Here is a 24,109-nt window from a genome sequence, read left to right on the forward strand (position 1 = left end):
GCAAGAGGTGAGAAAACCAGAAGAGAGGGTTGGTGTGAGTGAGGGAGAGGGAAAGGAAGGGAGAGGGAGAGGGAGAGAGAGGGAAAGAGAAGGAGAGGGAGAGAGTAGCTGGAGGGAGAGAAATATTTAGGCAATAGAATCAACTGAATTCAGTAACTTATTGGCTGGGGGAGGGGTGTCAGAGAGGGAAGAATCCAAGATGATCTGTGAATGGAGAGAACCACGGAAGGAAGAAACATCTGTCTAGGGGTCAGTGACCTCAGCAACTTGGACAGTGCCTAACTCATGATTGCACTCTGATGACTCTCTGTTAAATGAATAAACATTTCTGGAGGGGGTGACTGAAAGGAGAGCAAAGTTGCACCCAGGATTTGACTAATGCTGTAGAATTGAGGACACTAAGTGATATGCATAGGCTTCTCTAGGACTAGTGCATGTTAATCTAATTATTATATAACGGAACCATTTACTGAGCACTTACAATGTGCTAGGTCCTGGGTTAGACACTGAACATTATGATGTTCTATGAAGAATCAACGACTATAGTAATAGTCATTTTAAGGATGGATAAATTCAGGCTCTGAAAGGTTAAGAAAATCATCCAACATCCCAAAAGTTGTGAGTGGCAGAGCCAGGATTTGAACACAGGTCAGTGTGATTCAAGCCCTGCAGTCATAATCATGATGCTTGCAGATTTAGAGAGAAGAACATGGTGAAGGGCACTTAGTAAGCAAGGGTTTTCTAGGGACTGGAGGTGTCTCTTTCTCTTCTAACATATGTTTTGGCTGAGAAGTGTAGGTAAACTCTGGTGATGTTCTCGTATAGGATGTACGTGCAAATCATTCTGGAGAAAATACAGAACTGTACAGTTTGTTGGACAAATACTAGTAAGTCCCCTACTTCTCTTGAGTCTAAAGCCAATGAGCTTCCTACTCCAGATTTCACTACTTAAGAAGGAAGCAGTTAAAAGAGGAAGAACGAGGGGGCCAATGGGTTGGGATTCCTTAGTGAGTACCAGAATAAAAGAAGTGATTTTATTCTTACTGTAATGTGCTGACAACCAAAGGGCTTGGGAGCTGCAATTATATTAGTAAAGAAGAGCTTTCACAGAACACTGGCATTTGGATATTTGCAGCCAACTACTGAGATATTTAGGAGGAATGTTGAAGCTAATTCTCTTTCATAATTGCACATGAATACCCAAGGCCAAGTTTCTATATCAATGGAGGGAGACCATTTACAAGGCATGGTTTGAGAGGCCATAGGAAAATTCTTCCTTTATATATCTCTGTCATGGGGGCACCTGGGTGGCTCAGTCTGTTAAGTATCTGACTGTTGATCTCGGCTCAGGTCATAATCTTACAATCTGTGAGTTCAAGCCCCACATAGGGCTCTGTGCTGACAGTGTGGAGCCTGCTTGGCATTCTCTCTCCCTCTCTCTCTGTCCCTACCCCACTCATTCTCATTCTCTGTCTCAAAATAAATAAATTAAAAAAAATTTTTAAATAAATAAATCTCTGTCACAGATAAGCAAAACAGATGGACGTGGATAAAGAAAGTTTTAAGTATCATTAACAGTTCAGGGGGCATATTATCCAGAGTCCACTATTACTTATGACTGTCCTTCTAGTCTCTTCTTGAGGATTTCAGGTATCTCCTGCCTCATGAAGAGTTTTGTTTTATTTGCTGGACTGTGCTAGCTAGTGAGGCCAACTTCCACTATTGACCAGGGTCTGCTAAACTGTAACTTTAATTCTTTCTTAAGTGCATCCCCTTCCTGCACAAAAATACATCCTAACATATGGGAGTACAATCCTCATATCCCGCAATATCCTTTCTCTGCAAGGTTTCAGAATGAACAGCTGAAGTCACCAATATGACAAGAACATAGATAAAAATAGCTTTCATTTATCGAGCACGTTGGACCCTGTTCTAGATATGCTCAATAAAATACCTTGTCTGGTATTTTATTGGGTCCTAACGGTAACTCAGGAAGGGAAGTAACGATTATCTCCATGTTATAGAGGAGGGTGTTGAGTCTCAGTGAGGCATTAAAAAATGTCCCCTTTTGCTAAGTGAGTAGTGGTTCTAGAATATAAATTCACATAGGTCTGATTCCAGAGGTCAAGATTGTTTTCTCATAGACCAAACTGTCTTTTGAATTTTACCTACTTTGACTTTTATCATCTTTTTTTGCCCCTTTATACACATAGTTAAATACATAGAGAAAGAAGCTCAGTTATGAGAAAAAAATAAACCTGTGGACTCTTCAGAGAGTTTTGTATCACACTTATTTTAAATCATCTTCTAGGGATGGTTTTAACCAGATGAAACCCCTAATGAACTTCTTTCCGATTTTTTTTTTTTTTTCAGGAGATACTAAGAAAATAAACATAAAAATAATCTGGGCAGGTCAGGTTAAAAACTATTTTCTTTAATTCCCCACTAGTAGGAGGTAAGATATCCTTTTTCAAAGGCCAGTTGGTCAGTAGGCATCAAAAAGTTTATTATTATGCATATGCTTCAATAGAATAACTAATACATTCATTCTTTCATGCATGAAAACAATTGATGTTTATTTATTGAGCATCTACAAATCCAGGTATTTTTCTAGATTTGCAGTGTGCAGTGATGAAGGACTCATGATGATAAAAGTCAAAGTAGGTAAAATTCAAAAGACAGTTTGGTCTATGAGAAAGCAGTCTTGACCTCTGGAATCAGACCTGTGTGAATTTATATTCTAGAACCACCACTCACTTAGCTTAAATTCCAGTATGCAGAGAGAAAAGTACTTGTTTAATATCATAAGGGGATTTAAGCTGTGGTATTGACAGGGTTAAGTGTGTGGGGTGGGGAGAGTGATAAGAGATGAACTATTTTTTAAGGAATTAAGAAGGGGCTCATTAGAGATCTGGATGGAGAGTTTTCCGGAGGAGGAAAAACCACTGAAAAGGTCCTGAGGCAGGAATGAGCTAGTTTCATTGAGGGAACAGTGGGAGGGCCAGCACAGCCAGCCTGGAATGTGCCTGGGGCAGGGTGCCACAGGGAGAGGAGGCCAGACACAGGGGTAGTAGGGGTTAGATCACACAGGATTATGAAGACTTTAAGGGCCATGATGGGGACTTGATTCTGAGTATTCTAGGAGTAGATTGATATGATGTGACTTTATTTTTAAAAGATTTCCCATTCTGTTAAGTGAAAGGAAAAGAAAAAAAGAAAAACCCTCAAGGAGTCATTGTACAAATAGGGAAACCAATTGCCAAGCCAATAGCAGTGATGAAGGGGAGAGGTAGACAAGGGTACTGGATTCAGGGAGGTGGCCGAGGGCAGTGGAGTGAGGGAACATGGAGTAGAGCAGTGGATGTGGAACTGGTAAGCAGAGCTAGAACTGGGGATTTGAAGCTGACGCTGCTGTGACTTTGCTAGATGATCTACTGTGGGGACCTCTGGTACTGATTTCACTTCTAGAAATATATTCTAAGGTAATGATCAGGGATCTCCTCCAAGACAGGATTATAAGAATGCTCCTAGTTTAAAATGACAGAAGGTTAGAAATAACTTGTACTTGCAGACCTTCAGACCTCATTAAATAAATTATGAAAATTCCTGAAATGATACAAATCAGCAGATAATTTGTCTGGATAGTGTGATTTTCCAGTCATTATTTTTCTTTCCTTTTTTGTCTGAATTTTTGAATCTGTTGAAAATGAGACTGTTTTATTTTATAAAACAAACCAAAAAAAAAAAAAGTGTCAAAGTTATGTTTGAAAAGTAAACCTGCCCTTATTTGACTGCACTTCTGCACAGCAGGGTCCACTGCCTTTTCCATTTAAAATATATCCCAAGAACTCAATTCAGTTGGCTATCCTGTGAGGACTTCACAAATACTCATGATAGATTTACTACGTAGCGATGTGAGCCCAAACTGAGGCTTACACTGGGATTCATACATGTCTGGAGAGCTGGCTGGGCATGTGTTTATTTATATGTGTAGTTTGCACTGGTTGGAGGGGGTGGAGCTGGGGAAGGCTGCAGAGAAAGAGGAAAAGGGGAATGGGGAGAACAGCTGGATGCCTATGATGTGTCTGGCATGGTCCAGGGACTGAAGTTGAAGGAGCTTTTATTCAAAGGTTTTATGGGGCACAAAAGTACAAAGAGGGCATCCTTGGTGCCCAGGAGATGAAACATGGCACAGAATGGGTATAAATAACCTCCTCCTCACTCTGGGGGAGAAGACAGACGAACCCGAGCATTTTGAAGATGCCTGAGAATGCAGAGTGTCTGGAAGTACCAGTTCTGAGAGCATCCTGATACAATAGTGCCCTTGGAAATAGGGAGAACCCTTCTCCAAGTGGATTCATCACCATTCAACATAAAAGAGGGGGGCCCGGGGAAGTAAAGGAAGGGCATGGTAACACCATGAAGTACCTGGAGTGAACAGGCTTGTTCATAAACCCACGTGTGGCATCTGCTGTCCTCACAGAGTTAATGAGCAGGTATTATGAATTGGAATTCAAAATGCAGAAGAAAATATGAGTTATCAGCTTTAATATGACCCTGTTTACACACAAATGGCAGCATGACGTGGGGGGGATTTCAGGTTACCAGAGAATGGAGTTTTAGCCCCCAGATCTTAGAGGTGGAGAGGGCACTGGAATTCTTCTAATGCCTTCCTTCTATGCCAAAGCCACCCAGTGAGAAGGTTTCTCAGTCCCTGAATGGCTCCTTTGATGGGACCTATTGACTCTTTCTTGGTATATCAAGGTAGACTCACTTCTCTCCTCTTGAAGTAATGTTATTTGGAAACATGGGCAGGGCTGTCATGGCTGAGAAGATGAGTATAGTGTGGGCCAAATTCCAATCTGTGCTCTATTCACCAAGCTGTGTGGCTGGGCCTGGTGAAATGATTTCTTTTTTCTTTTTTCTTTTCTTTTCTTTTCTCTTTCCTTTTCTCTTTTTCTTTCTTTCTTTCTTTCTTTCTTTCTTTCTTTCTTATGCTGAAGGAAAGCCATTTTAGGGATTTTCCCTAAAAAAATGCCGTTAGAAAAAATTCACCCAAAGATACCATGTACACTCAAGGGCAGTGCTGAACTTGTCCTTCTAAAACTTCTGAAAAGGGCAGGGTGCTGTGACAGTCCCCACAATTCTATACCCTTCAGGTATAAGAAAGGACTGAAGTGCAAAAAAGAAACTAAAATTTAAGTAAGCTCTCTGAAAAACATGCTATGCTGAACATGTTTCACGTAGCCTCCCATTTAATCCACATGATATCCCTTGAGAGTAAATTTAATTCTACTTTTATAACCAAGAAAACAGGAGCTCATAAAACTTACACCTCAAAGGTAGTAGAATCAGGACACTGACTTGTGTTTATTCCATACAGCTTCTTGGATTTGCTACAGATAGTTCTTGGAGTCTTTATGATTGTTGAGTTTTTCCTGTTTAATCTCCTTCTGGTCACTGTATTGGCACCCCCTCTCCTTAACTCTGTTTCCTGGTTTTTTGTTGTTGTTGTTGTTGTTTTTAATCCATTCAACAATGTTACCACCCACCTTTGCCTTTTGGGACACACAGCATGCTGCCCAACACTTTCAGCTCTGACAGTCCTAGAAAAGTTTTCAACTTTGTAACATAGCCTTCTTTACAATTTTATAGAATCTATCCAGGTAGCAATCCCTGCTACCAGTTCTGTATCTTGATTCTATCATCCAATCCCTCCATAAGACATTTTAATAACTAATATAATCCTTTCCTTTTTTGAAAAAAGCCCTCTTCTATACCCCCCCTGGTGCATGGCCCTGGGTCTAGCCAATATTTATTTACAGCTTCATTTATCTCCAGAAACTGCAGGTGAGTCCTATGAGCAGCCTTATCCTGTATCTCTTTGAACAGACACGCACACAAACAGATCTACATGGCCACACAGAACTTGCCCTGCTTCTTCCCGTAGCTGGCCTCCAATGGACTCCTATGCATTTATTGTCTTCCTTCAACTTGATTCTAAACTTCTAGATGGCAATACTGTGTACACAGAAGTCACACAATAAATGTGCTCTGATTGGTTTAATTCTTTTGTTACTCTGTGCTCCCTGTCCACTCTCTGCCGCCCCCTCTCCAGGTCACCTGGTTAAATAGGCTCTTGATAAATACTTACTGAATGAAATAATGAACTAGCACCAACTAAATATAAGGTGTTATTGTAATAATTGGCTGGGTCAGACAGATACTTAAATACCACGTGGAACTCTGTGGCAGCACTGGAATGCCACTGGATATATGGAGGTCTGGCAGAAAGCAAGCTGTGGTTGGATTTGGGCACAAGACGGTGAGGGTGGGAGTGGGAAAAACTGAGCAGGAGTCATTATGTCTGGGATGAAATGGAAGGTCTGAGCAGGGAAGAAAGCAGCTGAATAGCAGACTGGCTCTTAGTATTGAAAAATCAGGTGTGAAAATCAACAGCAGCAGTAACAACAATACAGTGATGATATTAAAAGTAGACTGTTCCATGGCTCTATGTTAGTTTAATTTTTTTCTGAGGTTGCCAAATCTTCATCCTGGATATGGAAACTAAGATGGCATTTTGGAAAAAAAGAATCATAAGGTATATTAAATTCTAATTAATGATATGCATGCTGTTGTACTTGGGTGTAGCGTGGTGACGACCGCAACTCATTTTGAAATGAGTCACAAATCGGATGGATTGATAGAGGGAGGGAAGTCTGGAGACGCCTAGACGTGTGGTAAGGCAAGTACAGTAAGACGGTAATTGTCAAACCCAGATGGTAGGTATGTGTACGTAGACTGTAAAAATGCCCCAACTGTTGTGTATGTTTGACAAAGTTTCACAATAAAATGTTGGGGAAGAATGCACTGTGGAGCAATTGCTACAGTTCCCTTAAGAAGAATAGTGTTGGATCCTATGATCATCAGAGCAAAATATAGTTCATTAGGTAGAATTTTCCAGAGGGGTGATCATAAATCTCCATATTTATACAGGGCTTTATAGTCCGCCAAACACAAAGTGTGATGTCTGAAAGAACAGGCCCTGGAGCTAGACTCACTGGTTTCTGATTGCTAGCTATGGGCAGCTCACTGAACTTCTCTATCCCTTGGTGGTTTCATTTGTAAAATTTGTATACTAATTCTTCCCAGAGATGTTGTAAAGATTAAATAAGGCAGTAAATTTAAAATGCTTGGAAGGTGTTAGGAAACTAAAAGCTGTGTATTAATGCTAGCTATTATAATTATAATAATAATAATTAGATCTTTTCATTTGCTCTTTGGAATAGGAATAGTTACTCTGCTTTAAAGAAACTGAAGTGTAGAGAGAGTTCTCTTGCCCAAGACCATGGAGGTTGGTCAGAGGTGATACTGGGGTGAAATTTAAGACTTTCTTTGCCTCTTTCAAAATATGCTTTTCCATGTCCCCCGACTCCCACTCAAATGTTTAGCCAACACTAAGATGAAAGAAATGCCAAGTGCCCAACAGAGTGCTTGGCACATGGTAGGCACTGAAAAAGTAGGTGACTGATAAAAGTCCATTTATAGCACTTACTGTGTCTGTTACCCTGCTAAGCACTACACATTATCTCAAAGTATACTCATAAAAGCTCTAAGAGTTTAATTTTACTACACTATCCTTACTTGCCAGATGAGAGCAGAGGCTTTAGAAAGAGTATATTGCCCAAGATCCCACAGCTAGCAAGTTTGAGCCACAGATGCATGTGGTTCCAAAGCCCATGCATCTTAAACAACACTGTAACACTTTCATGAATGAAGGGAGAGCTGCTTCAAAGCTTAGCCGAATGGTAGAAATTAGGAAACATGAGCCATTTTACCCTTAATCCACAGAGCTCCCCCTGGGTCTTTCTCATCATAGATGCATTGTATTACTAGCAAATGTGAATGTTTTGATGAATTAGGCAAACACTCCAATTGCCTGTACATTGCAACATCTTCCCTTCAAAGGCCAGGGAATGTAGACTGTACGTTCTTTGTCCAGCTTGCCTGAATGCGTCAACGCTGTCTGGGAGGCACAGAGGTGGACGCTTTCCTAGCAGGGGTGAGGCCCCTCCTGCATGTCCAGCTCCTGTATTTGTAAGATTGCCATGTGCTGTACCACTAGGCCAAGGAATGAAGGGGCCCATGGTCCCAGCCACCTCAGATTATGCAAGCCAAGAAAAATGTGCAAATCGCATGAGAAAAGCAGGCAGTCCCCAAACATCTTTATTTGTTCATTTCTGTACCCTGACGCTTTGATTGCAGTCTTGCACTTAGAAATTTCAAGATAAGTATCAGCAGCTGGACACCGGGTAAATCAGAGGCACAGACTCTGTGTAAATACTGACGTTTCGAAAGCACGAACTTATGTCCAACAGCTTGAAGCAGAGGACCCAGTGGGAAGGGAGGGGGAGTGGTGTTATGGCTTTGGCAAAGTCAACCTTCTGAGAAACTCGTGGACATGTCTGTACATGCCTGAACTTGTCTGACAAAGCCAAGCAGAGATTTCAGGATCTGCCAGATCCAGATACAAGCGGCCTGCATGCTCAGAACCTAAAAGGAACAGTCAGAGGAAGTAAAGGATTAGGATGAAGAAACAAAAGATTATGGGGCTGAAATCTTGTAACAGAGGTTACAGGTGGGTAATCACAATGATGACAAGAAACTGAGCTGCCATCTGTTGAGTGGTGACCATTAATAAGATCCCACGTTAGGGCTTTTTACATCCACTCACATAGTTAACTCTACCAAATAATCCTGAATTTGGACTGTATTTGCTCCAGTCTATAAATAAAATTAAAAAAAAAAAAAAAAAAAAAAGGAAACCACGCTTGAATGGTAAAACAGCTATCTCAAGGTCAGGACCTAGCAAGTAAGAGGAAACAGGGTTTCAACACACAACTATCAGACCCAAAGACCAAGGTACGTTACCTTGAGATGGCCCCCGTGCCCAGTGAATGTGAATTTGAACACAGAGGAAGCTCAGAACCTAAATCCCTCTAGAGTTAGAATAACCATTATACACACACCATTTCACAACTATCAAAGAGGTAATATAATCTACATGTCCTAGACACAAAAGAGACAAAAGTGCCAAAAAAGAGTTTGCCTCTAGGATGCTATCTAGGATGATAGCATTTCATAGACTAGCTATAAATTTTGGCTAGTAAACGCCTCAATTTTATCCCCTTGCAGACAGAAGAGATTTGAAGAGAGAATTCTATTTGAGAAGAGAGCAGGGAGGATGTGGGGGGGAGGGGCAAGAGAGCAACTCTTTCTTTAGGAGTTAAAATGATGGGTAGGACCAACCTCTGAGCATAGTATAAGGAGAAATGAGAGAGCTTGCTGGTAAGATCTGTCGAGGACATACCAAGAAGATGGACTGGAAAAGCATGGGCACAGCTTGGTGTGATAGGCCTGGTCAGTTCAGCCAAGTGCAGATACATTGAGAAGTAAAATTAGAATAATGGGTGAGGGCGCCTGGGTGGCTCAGTTGGTTGAGCATCCAACTTTGGCTCAGGTCATGATCTCACAGCTCATGAGTTCGAGCCCCGCGCTGGGCTCTGTGCTGACAGCTCAGAGCCTGGAGCCTGCCTCGGATTCTGTGTCTCCCTCTCTCTCTGTCCCTAACCCACTCACATTCTGTCTCTGTCTCTCTCAAAAATAAATAAACATTAAAAAAATTTTTAAAAAATGGGTCAATTAAGGTTGCTGATGCTGTAGCTGTGCTATGAAGCTTACTTAGTGTGTTATGTAGGCTCATTTAGCTGCAAGTAACCAGATCCAATTTTGCATAAGCAAAGAAAAAAAATGAGAATAATAAAAGCACACAGGCATTTCTCTTGGAGCAGCATGTGCAAAAGATAATGTTAAGTATGGGAAAGAAAACTCAAGGTGATGGGGAGCACTGGGAGAGATGATGCTGGAGGGGTGACAGAATCCAAACCCTGGAGATCTTTGTGGACACCACTAATGCACTCAGATGCAATTCTATAAGCAACAGGGAGTCAAAAGAGGAGTAACATCGTCAAGAAGCAGAACATGGGATGGTCAGATAAAGTGATCATTTGATCTGCTGTAGGGGTTAAAGAAAGGAAATCATCAAGCGTGGCAGTTGATTTTCTTGGCTATATACATAGTAATGCCATTAACTATGAAAGGTAACACAGGGATGGCAGAGATGAGGTAGGAGGAAAAGGCTAATGATAGATTTAATTTTGAGCAAATTGGGTTTGAGATGCCTGTAGGTCATCCTAGAGATACTGATAGAAGCTCGTGTGTGTGTGTGTGTGTGTGTGTGTATGTGTGTGTAGCTCAGAAGAGTGTTTGGGCTGGAGTTACAAATATGGAGTTGCTAGCACCGAGACACTGACTGAAGCCAGAGCAATGGATCAGGACATCCAAGGAGATGATAAAACAGAGTCTAATAGATAACCCTAAAAATAATCAAAAACAATAGTTATAGGTCAGACATATTAAGAAGAATATTTCTTCAAATTTCATAAGAGTGGCAGAGAGATAAGAGAAATTAGTAGGAAGATTACTGCAGAATGGCAGTATAAGGACTTCTGGAAATCTATTTCTCCATCAAAGCAAGGACATTGGAAAAGTTGTCAAGATCAACCTTTTCAGAATTCTAGAAAGTAATCAAAAGCTTACAATTAACCCGAGAGTGTTCATTGAAGAAAATCAGCTCAATCTCAGTAAGAACAGTGAGCAGCTTAGTGGCATTTAACGTGCCCTACTCCTATTGCCTTCCTCCCAAACTGCAGCCATGAAAACCAACAGCCTCACAATTATGGTAGCTGTGAAACCAGTGGCCTGCAGCGACAGAGTTTAGAGATCTAAAAAGCCTCTTTCCCGGAGAATTATTACTATTTTATCTGCCTGGCAGTTCCCTGGGATACCCCCATTCATAAGGTTTGTCTTTGTTTTACCTGACTCAAATATTCCAGAAATACAAGGTTGTGTTAGTATCTAAAAATCAATGTCATATACTACATTAATAAAGGACAAAAACCACATGTTCATCTCAATACACATATAAAGAGGACTTGACAAAATCCAACAATCTCATAATAGCACAACTCAACTCTGAATAGAAGGGAACTTTCTCAACCTGATAGAATGCATTTATGAAAAAGCCACAGTTAACATCATATTTAATGGTAAAAGACTGGAATCTTAGGTTTGGGAATAAGACAATGATGCCCGTTCTAACCATTTCCATTTGACTTTTTCTATAGCTTCTAACCAGGACACTTAGTAAAGGAAAAGAAAAAAAAGTCATCTAGAATAGAAGAAATTATATGAAACTGTCTCTATTTGTAGATGACATTGTTATTACTTACATAGAAAATCCTATGTAATCCACAAAAAACTATTAAAACAAATGAGTTCAGCAAGATTATAGGATATAAGATGAATATGCAAAATTCAATTGTATTCTACACATTAGCAATGAACAATCCAAACAGAAAAATTAAGAAAACAATTCTATTTACTATACCATCGGAGAGAATAAAATATCGAGGAACACATTTTATTTTTTCGAGGAACGCATTTTAAAAATAAGTATAAGACTTGTATACTGAAACTACAAAACATTGTTGAAAAGAATTCTAAAACCTGTAAAAAAAAAAAAATAGAACTATGTCCCATGTTCATGAATTGGCAGACGTAATATTATGAACATGGCAATGTTCCCCAAACTGAAATGCAGATTCAATGTAATCTCTATCAAAATTTTAGATACCTTTTTTTTTTGGCTGAAAAAAAAAAGCCAATCCTAAAAATTCATAGGAAAATATAAGGACTCATAATAGCCAAAAAAAAAAAAAAAAAAAGCGAAAAAAAGGGACAAAGTTAAAAAACTCCCATTTCTTGATTTCATAACTTACAACAAAGATACGGTATTCAGACAATGTGGTATTGGCATAAGCACAGGCCCATAGATCAATGAAAAAGAACTGAGTGTCCAGAAATCCTTAGATTTACAGTTGATATTTGTTAAGACTGCCCACACAAACCAAAAAGCACAGAACAGTCTTTTCAACAAGTGGTGCAGAGGCAACTATATATTCACATGGAAAAGAATGAAGGTAGACCTGTCACCATGCTACACAGACAAATTAACCTAAAGTGACACATAGACTCGAATATTATAGATAAGACTACAAAAGTCTTAGAAGTAAACTTAGCATTAAAATTTCATGACTTTGAATTAGGCAAAACTTTCATGGATATAACACCAAAAGCATAAATGAGAATAAACAGATAAACTAGACTTTATAAAGTTTAAAATATTTTGCTTCAAGGACAACATCAAGGAAATGAAAAGGCAGCCCAGAAAACAGGAGATATTTGCAAATTATATCTCTGATAAAGGAGTCGTTTCCAGAATATAAAAACAACTATAACAACAGTAAAAAAGACAACATGATTTAAAAATGAGCCAACGATCTAAATAGACTTTTATTTCCAAATAAGATACAGAAAGGGCCAATAATCTCACAGAAAGATGCTTATCAGCAGCCATGAGAAAAATGTGAACCAAAACCACAGTGATAGATCACTCCGTATTCCTAGTTTGGCTAAAATTTAAAAAGACCTAAGGAGAAGGCTGACAAAGATGTAGAGAAAATGGAACCCTCATATATTGCTGGTGGGAATGTTAAGCGGTATAGTTGCTTTGGAAATCAGTCTGGCAGTTTTTCAAAATGTTAAGCATTTTGAAGAGTTACCATATGACTCAGCAATTCTATTCTTCTGAATATACCCAAGAAAAATGAAAATATATCCCACACAAACGCTTGTATGCAAATATGCATAGCAGCACTATTTATAGTATCAAAAGTAAAAACCATCCAAACATCCTTCAACAGATTAATGGATAAACAAAGTGATATATCCATATGATGGAATATTACTCAGCCATAAAAAGGAATGATGTAGTTATATATGCTACACTGTGAATGAAACTTGAAAATATTAACCTATGTGAAAGAAGGAAGTCACCCAAGACCTCATGGATGAATTTTATTTACATAAAATGCCTAGAATAGCTTAAAAAAAGAACAAAAAGCAGAAAGTAGGGACTGGGTAAAGGAAATGAACTGGGAGTGACGAGGGTTTCTCTCAGGATATGTGTGTTGTTTTTTTTTTTTGAAGTGATGTAAATTGTTCTGGAATTAGATAGTGGTTAGTGTTGCACAACTCTGTCAGCATACTAAAAAACCATTGAATTGGACGTTTTTAAAAAGGTGAATTTTATGGCGTGTGAATTATGTCTGAATAAAACTGTAATAGAAAAACAAAAGAGGAAATCAGGAAACAGATGATAACAGTGTCATATGCTGTGAATAAACATACGGAGTAAGGAACATTTATAGAATAAATGTAAGGAGTGTATGGAATAAACATATGGAACATTTATGGTATGAATGTCTGGAATAAGGAACATTTATGGGATTTAGCGACAGTGAGGGTTTTGATGAACTTGGCTAAAGATGGTGGAAAGGTGGGGTAGAGCAGGTTTGATTCATTGGCCAGTATTTCTGAATTGCACATTATCCACTGGCATGCGCCACTGGGATGAGGAACGAATGAAGAGAAGAAAGCCAGATGGGAATGTGTGGAACTGAAAATGGAGGATGGAAAAGGGAAGACTGTGGGTGTAGACAACATTTATAGAAGTCTGGCCGCTAAGGGAAGAAAGCAAATATGTTAGTCATTGCAAGGAGACACAGACTTAGGTTTGTCTGCAGTTTGTAAATCTGGGAGAAACTTCAATTTCTTAACATGGGCGAACCAGCCTCCGTTCAGTGCTGATGGGAACGATTCATGGGAGAAAGAGGAGTGGGGTTGATAACATGTAATGGGGAGGGGATGGCTCTGGAGAAGTTCACCAGAGCACTGACAAAGGAATTATCTTTAGATACAAAGGAAGGGACAGAAGTACATTCTTTGTGTGATAGGAGGAACAGAGGAAAGATGGATGGAGACGCCACTTATCTTCAAGACTTGTGGGAGAACTTTGAAGTAATTTCCCTCTGCTGGCTTCTATTAGAAGGGAGGTTCCTCTGTGGAAAGCCAAGAAAGGACTGGTAGAGCTTCCAGAGCCACGCGGAGAGGATGAAACAGCTGCAAAGGTGGGAGCCTGAGAGTCATGGTGTGTGTGGGAAACATGAAAGATGGCTGTCAGTTGTTCAGGACTCAAGCAAGGTTTGGGACCGTCAGTCTGTTGTGGCCTCATTCCACAGTGGTGGGCAGTTTTGTTTGTTTTTGGTTTTAATTCCCTCAGTGTTCAGCAGCAGTGCTCGGATGGCAACACGGATAAGGCAGGTCTTTGCATTTATCCAGGACAATTTTCCCAGGGAGGTCGGGGAATATTCCATGGTGAAGGAAATGAAAATACTTCATTGATAAAGGAATTTTTAAAGTGGGCACCTAGAATCTAAGCAGCGGGAAGGAAGTGAGGTCTGGGCATGACTGATAGGGAAATCTTGAGAGGTCAAAGAACTGGAGGTGTTCCTCCCCTTTCCTGATCTGTTTTTATCTCCCCCACCCCACGTTCCCACCAACCTTCTCCTTCTTCTCCTTCTTAAAGAGATGCTTGTTTAAAATTGCTTTTCTGCCCTGTTGATGTTCTCAATGGATGAGTTCATCAGTTCTTGGAGAACCATTAACTAACTGGCACCTAGATCAGAGTTAGGTCTGTTTAGGAAACTACATAATCAACTCATGGTTCAGCTTTGACAGAGGTGTTCTTATTTGACCTTCACAGCCATCCAGTCCTACAAGTGAAGCAAGAATCAACTCCCATGTACCAAGGGACAGAAGTACCAAGAGGTTTAGGGATAAATCTTAACTGTGAAGTGTATGGTTGGAATCCAGGCCTGCCTTCTTACACTCCAAGCCATGTGGACAGATAAGTTATATATGAGAACACCTACATTCAGCTCACCAAAGAAGAGTCCTATTGATTCGGGGAGCTGACATTAATCATAGGAAACATTTTAAAAATCGTAACTCATCACACATTTTAAATGAAATTACCAATCAATGTAGTCCTTCCTTGGATTTCTGGGACATCTTTTCAATATATTCATTAACTATCCCCTACCCTTGTACACATTTCCTTTAAATTAGAACCCAAATATGAGCTAGGAAACATCCTACACATGATATGAGAAAGGTCACTACTTTCAAGGGGCTTAAAATCCAACTGGGAATATAAAACGTATCTGTGCATATGCATGTGTGAGTATACGGCATATGTTATGTGGAAAAGAGTTAATTATTTATGTTAACTTTTTAATTAACTTTCATGTGATGACACAGTTTCCTAGCAAATTCACTTGAACATCTGTTTCCTCTAGTAACTTAAAAATCAACAAAATTTTTAACATTATAGCCACTCAATATTTAAATAAAACGTTTGACAAGTCTTTGAAAATCTGATGGCAGGAACTGTGTTATTTGGTTATCTTCGGACTGAATGTCGATGCCCAACAAACATTTGCTGGTTTTAATGGAGATGTTGAAAAAACAAACACAGAATCTTAATGCAAATGCAGATCTATACCAGCTGCTGTAGATCTGTTAATTTTCTAGTTTTGAGACTCAAAAATCCTTCAGTAATTAATAACTTTGTGCCTTGAGGCAAGTCTTCATGGAACTCCTGCCATATCAGGCTTTCACTCATTCAATGGGGATGATATTTTCTGTCCTCCTTACCTTAGAGGGGTACTCTAAGAATCAACTAAAGAAAAGCAAAAATTTGGTGGATGTTGGTAGTTGTTAAGAGGTTATGGAGAGTGTCTCTTACCTAGAGAGAAACACAGCATAAAATATTCTGTAGACTCATAGACCTGCCATGACCTTTCAAAAACTGTTATTTTATAGGTAAAACCAGAGGACATTCAAAGGAAATGTTGACAACACACACACACACACACACACACACACACACACACACACACACACTCTCTTCTGAAAAGCCATTTAGTCAAAGAATCATGACATCTTCACCCCTGATATGGGTGCATCCAAAGAGACTAAGAGATGACTCTGATCACAGATGGTTATTATTGATTGGTCATGTTAAAAAAAAATGCCCTTGAATATTTTTTATTCAGATACTACCTTGAAAAGTTGTAGCGAAGATAATTAGTATCTACCAACTTTTGAATGAAGATTTCTCAACCTCTGTAATTCGGGTCTAGATAATTCTTTGTTGGTAATTGAGAAGAGGTTTCTGGGTGCATTGGAGGATGTTGAGCAGCATCTGGTCTACCAGAACCACCCTCCACCAAGTATGACAAACAAAAATGCCTCTAGATGTTGTCAAATGTCCCAGGTTGAGGGTGGGGAGGGGCAGGGGCAAAATTACCTCCAATTGAGAGCTACGGCTTTAAATAATATAAACCAACACATTCATGCAGTATTTTGCAAGGCTCTTTTTTAAAAGGTTATATGTTAAATTCCCCACAACGACTAAGGTTTTAAGAAAGTAAATGGCTTGCTCGAGATCACATGGCTGGGTGCCAGGACAGTGATTCAGTATTCTGGTCTCCCAATTTCATGCCAACCCCACTACTCACCCTGCCTCATGCATTATGTACTATCAGGTAGGGACTTGTAAAAGCCACTGTGTCTGAACCAAGGGACTTCTGGAAAAGGAAACCATGCCAGCCCCTTGTCCTCACTCTTACTCATCCTATTTCTTACTCATTCTTCCGTGATCAATGAGACAGGGAAGAGACTGACTTCCAATGTACCCTGTTATTCTCCTGGACTATTAGGGTTCATTATTAGGGTGTTAAAGGTCAGTGTTTCCATCTGGTCTGGAATTCCCCCTTCTTTTGGACTAACTTACCCTGAGAATGTACTTTTATTACCATATGATAAGCTCTAAAAGGGGTTTTGTTCCCCATAGACCTGTTGAATCTATTTTTCAACTGAGCCAAAGCTAGGAGGTAGAGTGACCAGTCTGTCCCAGTTTGCCTAGGACTTTCCTAATTTTAGCACTGAAAGTCCCCAATCTGAGGAACCCCTTAGTCCAGAGGTAGAATTCTATTCCTCACATCATTGACTGGTGCTGTAAGAAGCCTGGAGAAGTTAAAAGGTGAAAATACTGTCCTCAAGTTAGCATACAACAATGGCTTCCCTGACATAGTGCAGAAAGAGACATCGAGGAAGGGACAATTTTTAATAAAGTGTAATTAAATTCAGAGAGCAAGAGAGAGAGAAAGCAAGAGAGAACAAGAGCACAAGAGAGCAGTGAGCTTTCCATGACAAACAAGACAGTTCAGGAGACAGAGTAGTCAGCATACGTTGACATGTTGGCACACAGTTGACATGACTTGTATGGAAACATGAGAGATTTCTTTAATATAGATTCTAATTTAAGAGTTAAAAACACCCAACCATTTTATCTTTACAAAACCCCATAATATCTAAACAGTAAGTATCAACATTTCTAGTTTATAGACAGACAAATTAAGGCTCATTTAAGTAACCCCCATGAGAATGCACATTTAACAGCACAATTGGGATTTGAACCCATATCTGTGTGATTCTAATCTCTCTTCTCTCCTCTTACCCCTTTTCCCCTCTCTCTCTATAGCTGACACCTAGAAATTTCCATTATCTGAAGGTAATACGCAACTATTAGTGCTCTCTAAATACCTCTGAGGAGAAAAACAGGAGTCATTAAGTTTTCTTTCTCTTTATTAATTAACTCACATTCAATTAATATTTACTGAAGGTTTCCAGCATACTTGAAACTGCGCAGTATTCTTAATAAGTTGGAGTTTGCATATTTCCATCTTCCCTGGTACAAAAAATTTGAAGTTGTTTTTTTTTTTCTTCCTTGCTTTTGAGATGCTCCCATTGCCTCAATTCACATCAAAGCACATTCAAGGGCAAAGAGGCTTCTTTTCTGTTATCTAGAATACTTACAGTATTTTATGGTGGGGCTATTAACGCACTATTAATCCATCCAGCTCTAATACTTTCAGACAGACATGTGACATGCTCAAAGCACATCTGCTAAGTGTCCTACTGCATTCAGACACTACTACTTCTGTCTTCACAAGGCAAGAATGTCTAATAAGGAGACTGGGAATGTTAATGACTTTAATATGGGCTGAAATTCACTCTTTGTTAGCCATTTTTGTATAGCTGACCCTCGACCAATGTGGGGGTAAGGATGACAACCACCCCCCCTGCAGTCAAAAATCCACTTGTAACTTTTGACTTCCCCCAAACTTAACTACTAATAGACTACTGTTGACCAAAAGCCTTACCAATAACATAAATAGTCGATTAACACATATTTTGCGTGTTCTAAGTATTATTTACTGTAGTCTTAAAATAAATTAAGCTGGAGAACAGGAAATGTTATTAAGAAAAACATAAGGAAGAGAAAATACATTTCCAGTCCTGTGCTATATTGGAAAGAATCTGCATATAAGTAGACCCATGCAGCTCGAACCTGTGTTGTTCAAGGGTCAACCATATTTCAAATTTCCAAGAACCTTTCAAGCACAAAGGATACAATGGCACCAGGATTCTAATTTCCATGATTTCCAACCCTGAATTGCTTTCATCTGTTTCTTTATATACTGCCTCCTTCCTTCATTCAACGACTATGATAGAACGAAGAACAGGATATAATGATGAGTAAGGTGCTGTTCTTGCTCTAATGGAGCAAACAATCTGATGAAGCAAATAAAAAAAATATGGACACAGGACAGCAGATGCAACAAGAGTCTGCGCAGCTTGCAGTGGAAACACAAAGGAAGAGCATGTAAGCTGGCTTTAGGAGAATCGGCAGGCACTCTGTAGACGCGACATCCTTGACAACTTATATACAGGTAGAAGATGAAGGGGAATTACTGGGGTGGAGGTACACTGATGGGGGGGGCATGATCAGACTGAAGGAGCAGCACATGCTATGTTACAGGTCAAAGGAAAACTCTGCCACTCCTCAGAAGCAGCATAAACTTACTCTGAATAAAGTGTATTTTTAAAAAGTGTCAAGGGGTGAGGCTAAAGGGCTATAGGAGACTGGAATGAGAAAGATTTGTTTTACATGTTAAAGGGGATGTGCCGCTGAACAGTTTAGGTAAGGGCTGGCTTTGAGAAATATCCCATGTGCCTCATTGTGGAAGATGGATGGGTAAGGAACAGTCTCAGAGTATCTAGTTGGAGATGAGAGACAAAAAAAATACCTTGGAATAGGGCAATGATGGCAGAATGGAAGGAAGAAGGCAGAGAGAAAAGGTTTCCTTTTGAGAGAGAAGACAAAATTTTTAGACAAGGAAGCTGAAATCCAATGGAGCACACTTGGCTTGTGACATATGGCCCTTATAGGACAGATGTTCTATAGAACTTCAGTACAGGGCAGAGGTGTGACACAGACAGGGATTCAATCTCAGCTTGGCCACTTACTAGATGTGTGACCTTGGATGAGTTACTGAAGCTCTGTGTGTCTCAGTTTCCTAGTGTGTAAAATTAGGATAATAATGGAACTATCTCATAGTGTTGTTTTCAGGATTCAATGGAATGGCATATAAAGTACTTACACCAGTACCTGGCACATAGTAACAACTCCATCAATCATCACTATTACCACCATCGTATCTTTCCCTACTCAATAAATAATCACTATTATCACCATCCTATCTTTTCCTTCTCTTACCCTAACTTCGCCACCCACATGAGGGCTGGGAGTGTGGGTGGTAGTTGCTCATTTCCATTCTGTAGTTAAGGTAACTTGGGAGGGGGATCGGCTGGATCCCCTAATTTCTTAGATTGGGCAATTGCAGTATAAAATGAAATAGTTGGCCTGTTTTGATACCAGTCTTTGCTCCTTCCAACCCATTCTTCCCCCTCTCCTGGTGAAAAATGTGGATATGCCAACTTCTCCACCCCAGGGTGGGGCTCCCCTGGGATTTTTTTGGGAAGTCTTTGCTTATGTACAAATGAGTGAAATTTTGGTGTTGCCCCATTATGGTTTGCCTGGCCAAGACCATGGAGACAGCTTGTTCTGTCTGAAGCTGGTTTTAGTTTTGAGTAAAGGCAGAGTGAAGATAGCACCCAGGTGGACGTGAGTAGTATTATGTTATCAAGAAGATACATGAATCACTTTTCTCTGGGATAAAATAAAATCACACAGAGGTAAGGTGGGCACAGGAAGGTAGGGCTCTTCCTTGCCATGTCTCCAGGTGCCCAAGTCATGACAAGGATTCTTTAAGGGTCCTCCCTGCATTACAGCATATTGAGATAGTAGGAGATTAGAGCATGTCAGCCCCAGGAATACCCTAATGTGCCATGTCCTTCCAGGACTCTCTTCTACTTTCAGATGTGGAACCCAAGGCCCGAAGAAAAGAAAGAGCTTACTCAAGGCCTCATTGTAATTTCATGATAATAAAAAGCTTCCTCACTGAATAGAAACCGTTAATTTCACCTGCTGTGTGCCAGCTTCCCACGGTAGTTCATCTGACTCTTGTGGTGGGTTTGCTTTCCTACCCAGTTATATAAACATGAGTATTTTTTTCTTCTCCTCACCACCAGCCTGGTAAATCCCTAGGGGATGAGATTCACTTTTTCACCACTGCATTATACAGAGCCCCAAACACAGAACTTTGCACCAGGTCAACTCTTCAATAATTAATTTTTGATTATTAATAATAGGTGTTGTGTCCATTAGAATGCTCTCAGGCCACACAAAGTCCACATTAGAAGGGAGGTACCCCTGAAAATATGCCTCCTAAACAGAACCAAGAGCACCATGCTAATCCCTGTATTCACAGGATTTTATTTAAACCCTGTTGGGATTTTAGGAAATCTCTCAAGTTTTGAAGTTGTTTTACTGAGTTACACAAAGGAGTGGGGCAGAGAGAAGGGGAAATGTGTACTTTCTTACCAAATGAGCTGTTTGAGACTGTGCAGTGGAGTCTTCCAGACTTAGAACTGTCCAGCCATGCTTCTCGGGCATGCCCAGGGCTTTTGCTGCCTGATTCAACGTATAGCAGAGGGTAAACCAGAGCATGCATCCTCAGAGGACAGAAAGATTCCAGAGCAAATGGAGATGTTGCTGAGCTATTCAATCCTAGTTCTTTGTCCCAGTCAGATAGCTAAGGGGTGATGAGAACCTAGAAGTGTCTGCTTACAGGCGACCCTTCACATGTAAAACACACTTTTCAGCCATGGTGTTCCCAACTATCATAGGAAATAGGTGCAATTAATAAGCCCTTTTTTAAAAATGAGTAAACACGGGGCACCTGGGTGGCTCAGTTGGTTAAGCACTGACTTCTGCTCAGGTCATGATCGATCTCACAGTTTGTGAGTTCAAGCCCCGCATCGGGCTCTGTGCTGACAGCTCAGAGCCTGGAGCCTGCTTCAGATTCTGTGTCTCCCTCTCTCTCTCTGCCCTTCTCCTGCTCACTCTCTGTCTCTTTCTCTCTCTCAGAAATAAATAAACAGTTATCCCAGCACCATTTGTTAAAGAGACTATCTTTTTTCCATTGGATATTCTTTCCTGCTTTGTCAAAGATTAGTTGGCCATACATTTGTGTGTCCAATTCTGAAGTCTCTATTCCATTGGTCTATGTGTCTGTTTTTGTGCCAATACCATGCTGTCTTGATGATTACAGCTTTGTAGTAGAGGCTAAAGTCTGGGATTGTGATGCCTCCTGCTTTGGTCTTTGTCTTCAATATTACTTTGGCTATTCGGGGTCTTTTTGTGGTTCCATGCAAATTTGAGGATTGCTTGCTCTAGCTTTGAGAAGAATGCTGGTGCAATTTAGATTGAGATTACATTGAATGTGTAGATTGCTTTGGGTAAATTTTAACAATATTTATTCTTCCAATCCATGAGCACAGAATGTTTTTGCTGGACAGCAACATGCAGAAGAATGAAACTAGACCACTTTCTTATACCATTCACAAAAATAAACTCAAAATGGATGAAGGACCTGAATGTGAGACAGGAAACCATCAAAACCCTAGAGGAGAAAGCAGGAAAAAACCTCTCTGACCTCAGCCACAGAAATTTCTTACTTGACACATCTCCAAAGGCAAGGGAGTTAAAAGCAAAAATGAACTGTTGGGACCTCATGAAGATAAAAAGCTTCTGCACTGAAAAGGAAATAATCAACAAAACTAAAAGGCAACCAACGGAATGGGAGAAGATATTTGCAAATGACCTATTGGACAAAGGGCTAGTATCCAAAATCTATAAAGAACTCACCAAACTCCACACCCATAAAACAAATAATCCAGGGAAGAAATGGGCAGAAGACATGAATAGACACTTTTCTAAAGAAGACATCCAGAATGGCCAACAGGCACATGAAAAGATGCTCAACATCACTCCTCATCAGGGAAATACAAATCAAAACTCAGATATCACCTCATGCCAGTCAGAGTGGTTAAAATGAACAAATCAGGAGACTGTAGATGCTGGAGAGGATGTGGAGAAATGGGAACCCTCTTGTGCTATTGGTGGGAATGCAAATGGGTAGAGCTGCTCTGGAAAACAGTGTGGAGGTTCCTCAAAAAATTAAAAATAGATCTACCCTATGACCCAGCAATAGCACTGCTAGGAATTTACCCAAGGGATATAGGAGTGCTGATGCATAGGGGCACTTGCACCCCAATGTTTATATCAGCACTTTCAACAATAGCCAAATTATGGAAAGAGCCTAAATGTCCATCAACTGATGAATGGATAAAGAAGTTGTGGTTTATATATACAGTGGAATACTACTTGGCAATGAGAAAGAATGACGTGGCCTTTTGTAGCAACGTGGATGGAACTGGAGAGTGTTATGCTAAGTGAAGTCATATAAGAAAGACAGATACCATATGTTTTCACTCTTATGTGGATCCTGAGAAACTTAACAGAAGACCATGGGGGAGGGTAAGGGGGGAACAGTTACAGAGAGGGAAGGAGGCAAACCATGGGAGACTCCTAAAATCTGTGAATAAACTGAGGATTAATGGAGGGTAGGAGGGAGGGGAAAGTGGGTGATGGGCATTGAGAAGGGCACCTGTTGGAATGAGCACTGGGTGTTGTATGGAAACCAATTTGACAATAAATTTCATATTAAAAAACAACAAAACAAAAAAACAAAAATAAATAAACATTAAAAAAAATAAAAATGAGTAAATGGACTCTCAAAAGGTAAGGGACTTGCTCTAAGTCACTTAGGAAGTAAACAGCCCCATGTGGATTTGAACCTGGGACTATGGCTAGGTCCTGAGGGTCTAAACAATATGCTGTATTACATCACTGACTCTTTTGCTAAGGTAGCCATTCCAATTTTCTGTGTCAGTTAAAAGAAAATTCTTTAAAAGGATGCTGATTTATTAACTCACTGCCTTTATCCATGGGGTCATTTTGCTGGCATTTGAATGGAGATTGATGAGGGCAGAGTATTTGGCAGGGCTCTGCAGTTTGAAATACAGGAGAGGTTTTCTTTGTAGTGGAGGAGGGACAGAGAATGTAAATTGTAAGAGCAAGTAGATGGGTTGACAAAGCTTCCCTGGAGAGGGTGTGCCCTTGTTATGTGTCACTGATCCAGATTTGTGCAGAAAGAATACACAGACGGCAATATTCTTTTTGATCACTTAGGGGTCAGGAATTATAACTACACCGATCTGACATTTTCTGTACTTTTCTGGAACTATCCTCTGCCCACAGAAGGAAGGAACATAAGCACCTCTATTCTCTGTTCATGTTCCTGTTCAACCAGTGTTACATCTGACAGGACAGAACATAAGACAATGTTACCTGGGAGGGGTTAAGCATATGGCGGGTCCATCCAAAAACTCATGGAACCCTAGGACATTCATTTCACCTTTCAGGGCCCCTTCTGCCTCCTAGATAAAATCAGTTGATTTCTGCCTCAGCTAATCACATGGGAAACTATGTTTATAAAACAGTAGGCTAAATTCTGGAGCAGAGTAGCTTTAAAAATCATAGATCTCAGAGGCAAGTAGACTTGGTTTTAAACCCTAAGCCATGTTGTTGGTTTGATCTTGAATGGTCACTCAGCTTCTTGGAACCTCAAATTCACCATATGTAAAACATGAT

This window comes from Acinonyx jubatus, chromosome D4 (genome assembly GCF_027475565.1).
Source record: "Acinonyx jubatus isolate Ajub_Pintada_27869175 chromosome D4, VMU_Ajub_asm_v1.0, whole genome shotgun sequence".
NCBI classification, from domain to species: domain Eukaryota; kingdom Metazoa; phylum Chordata; class Mammalia; order Carnivora; family Felidae; genus Acinonyx; species Acinonyx jubatus.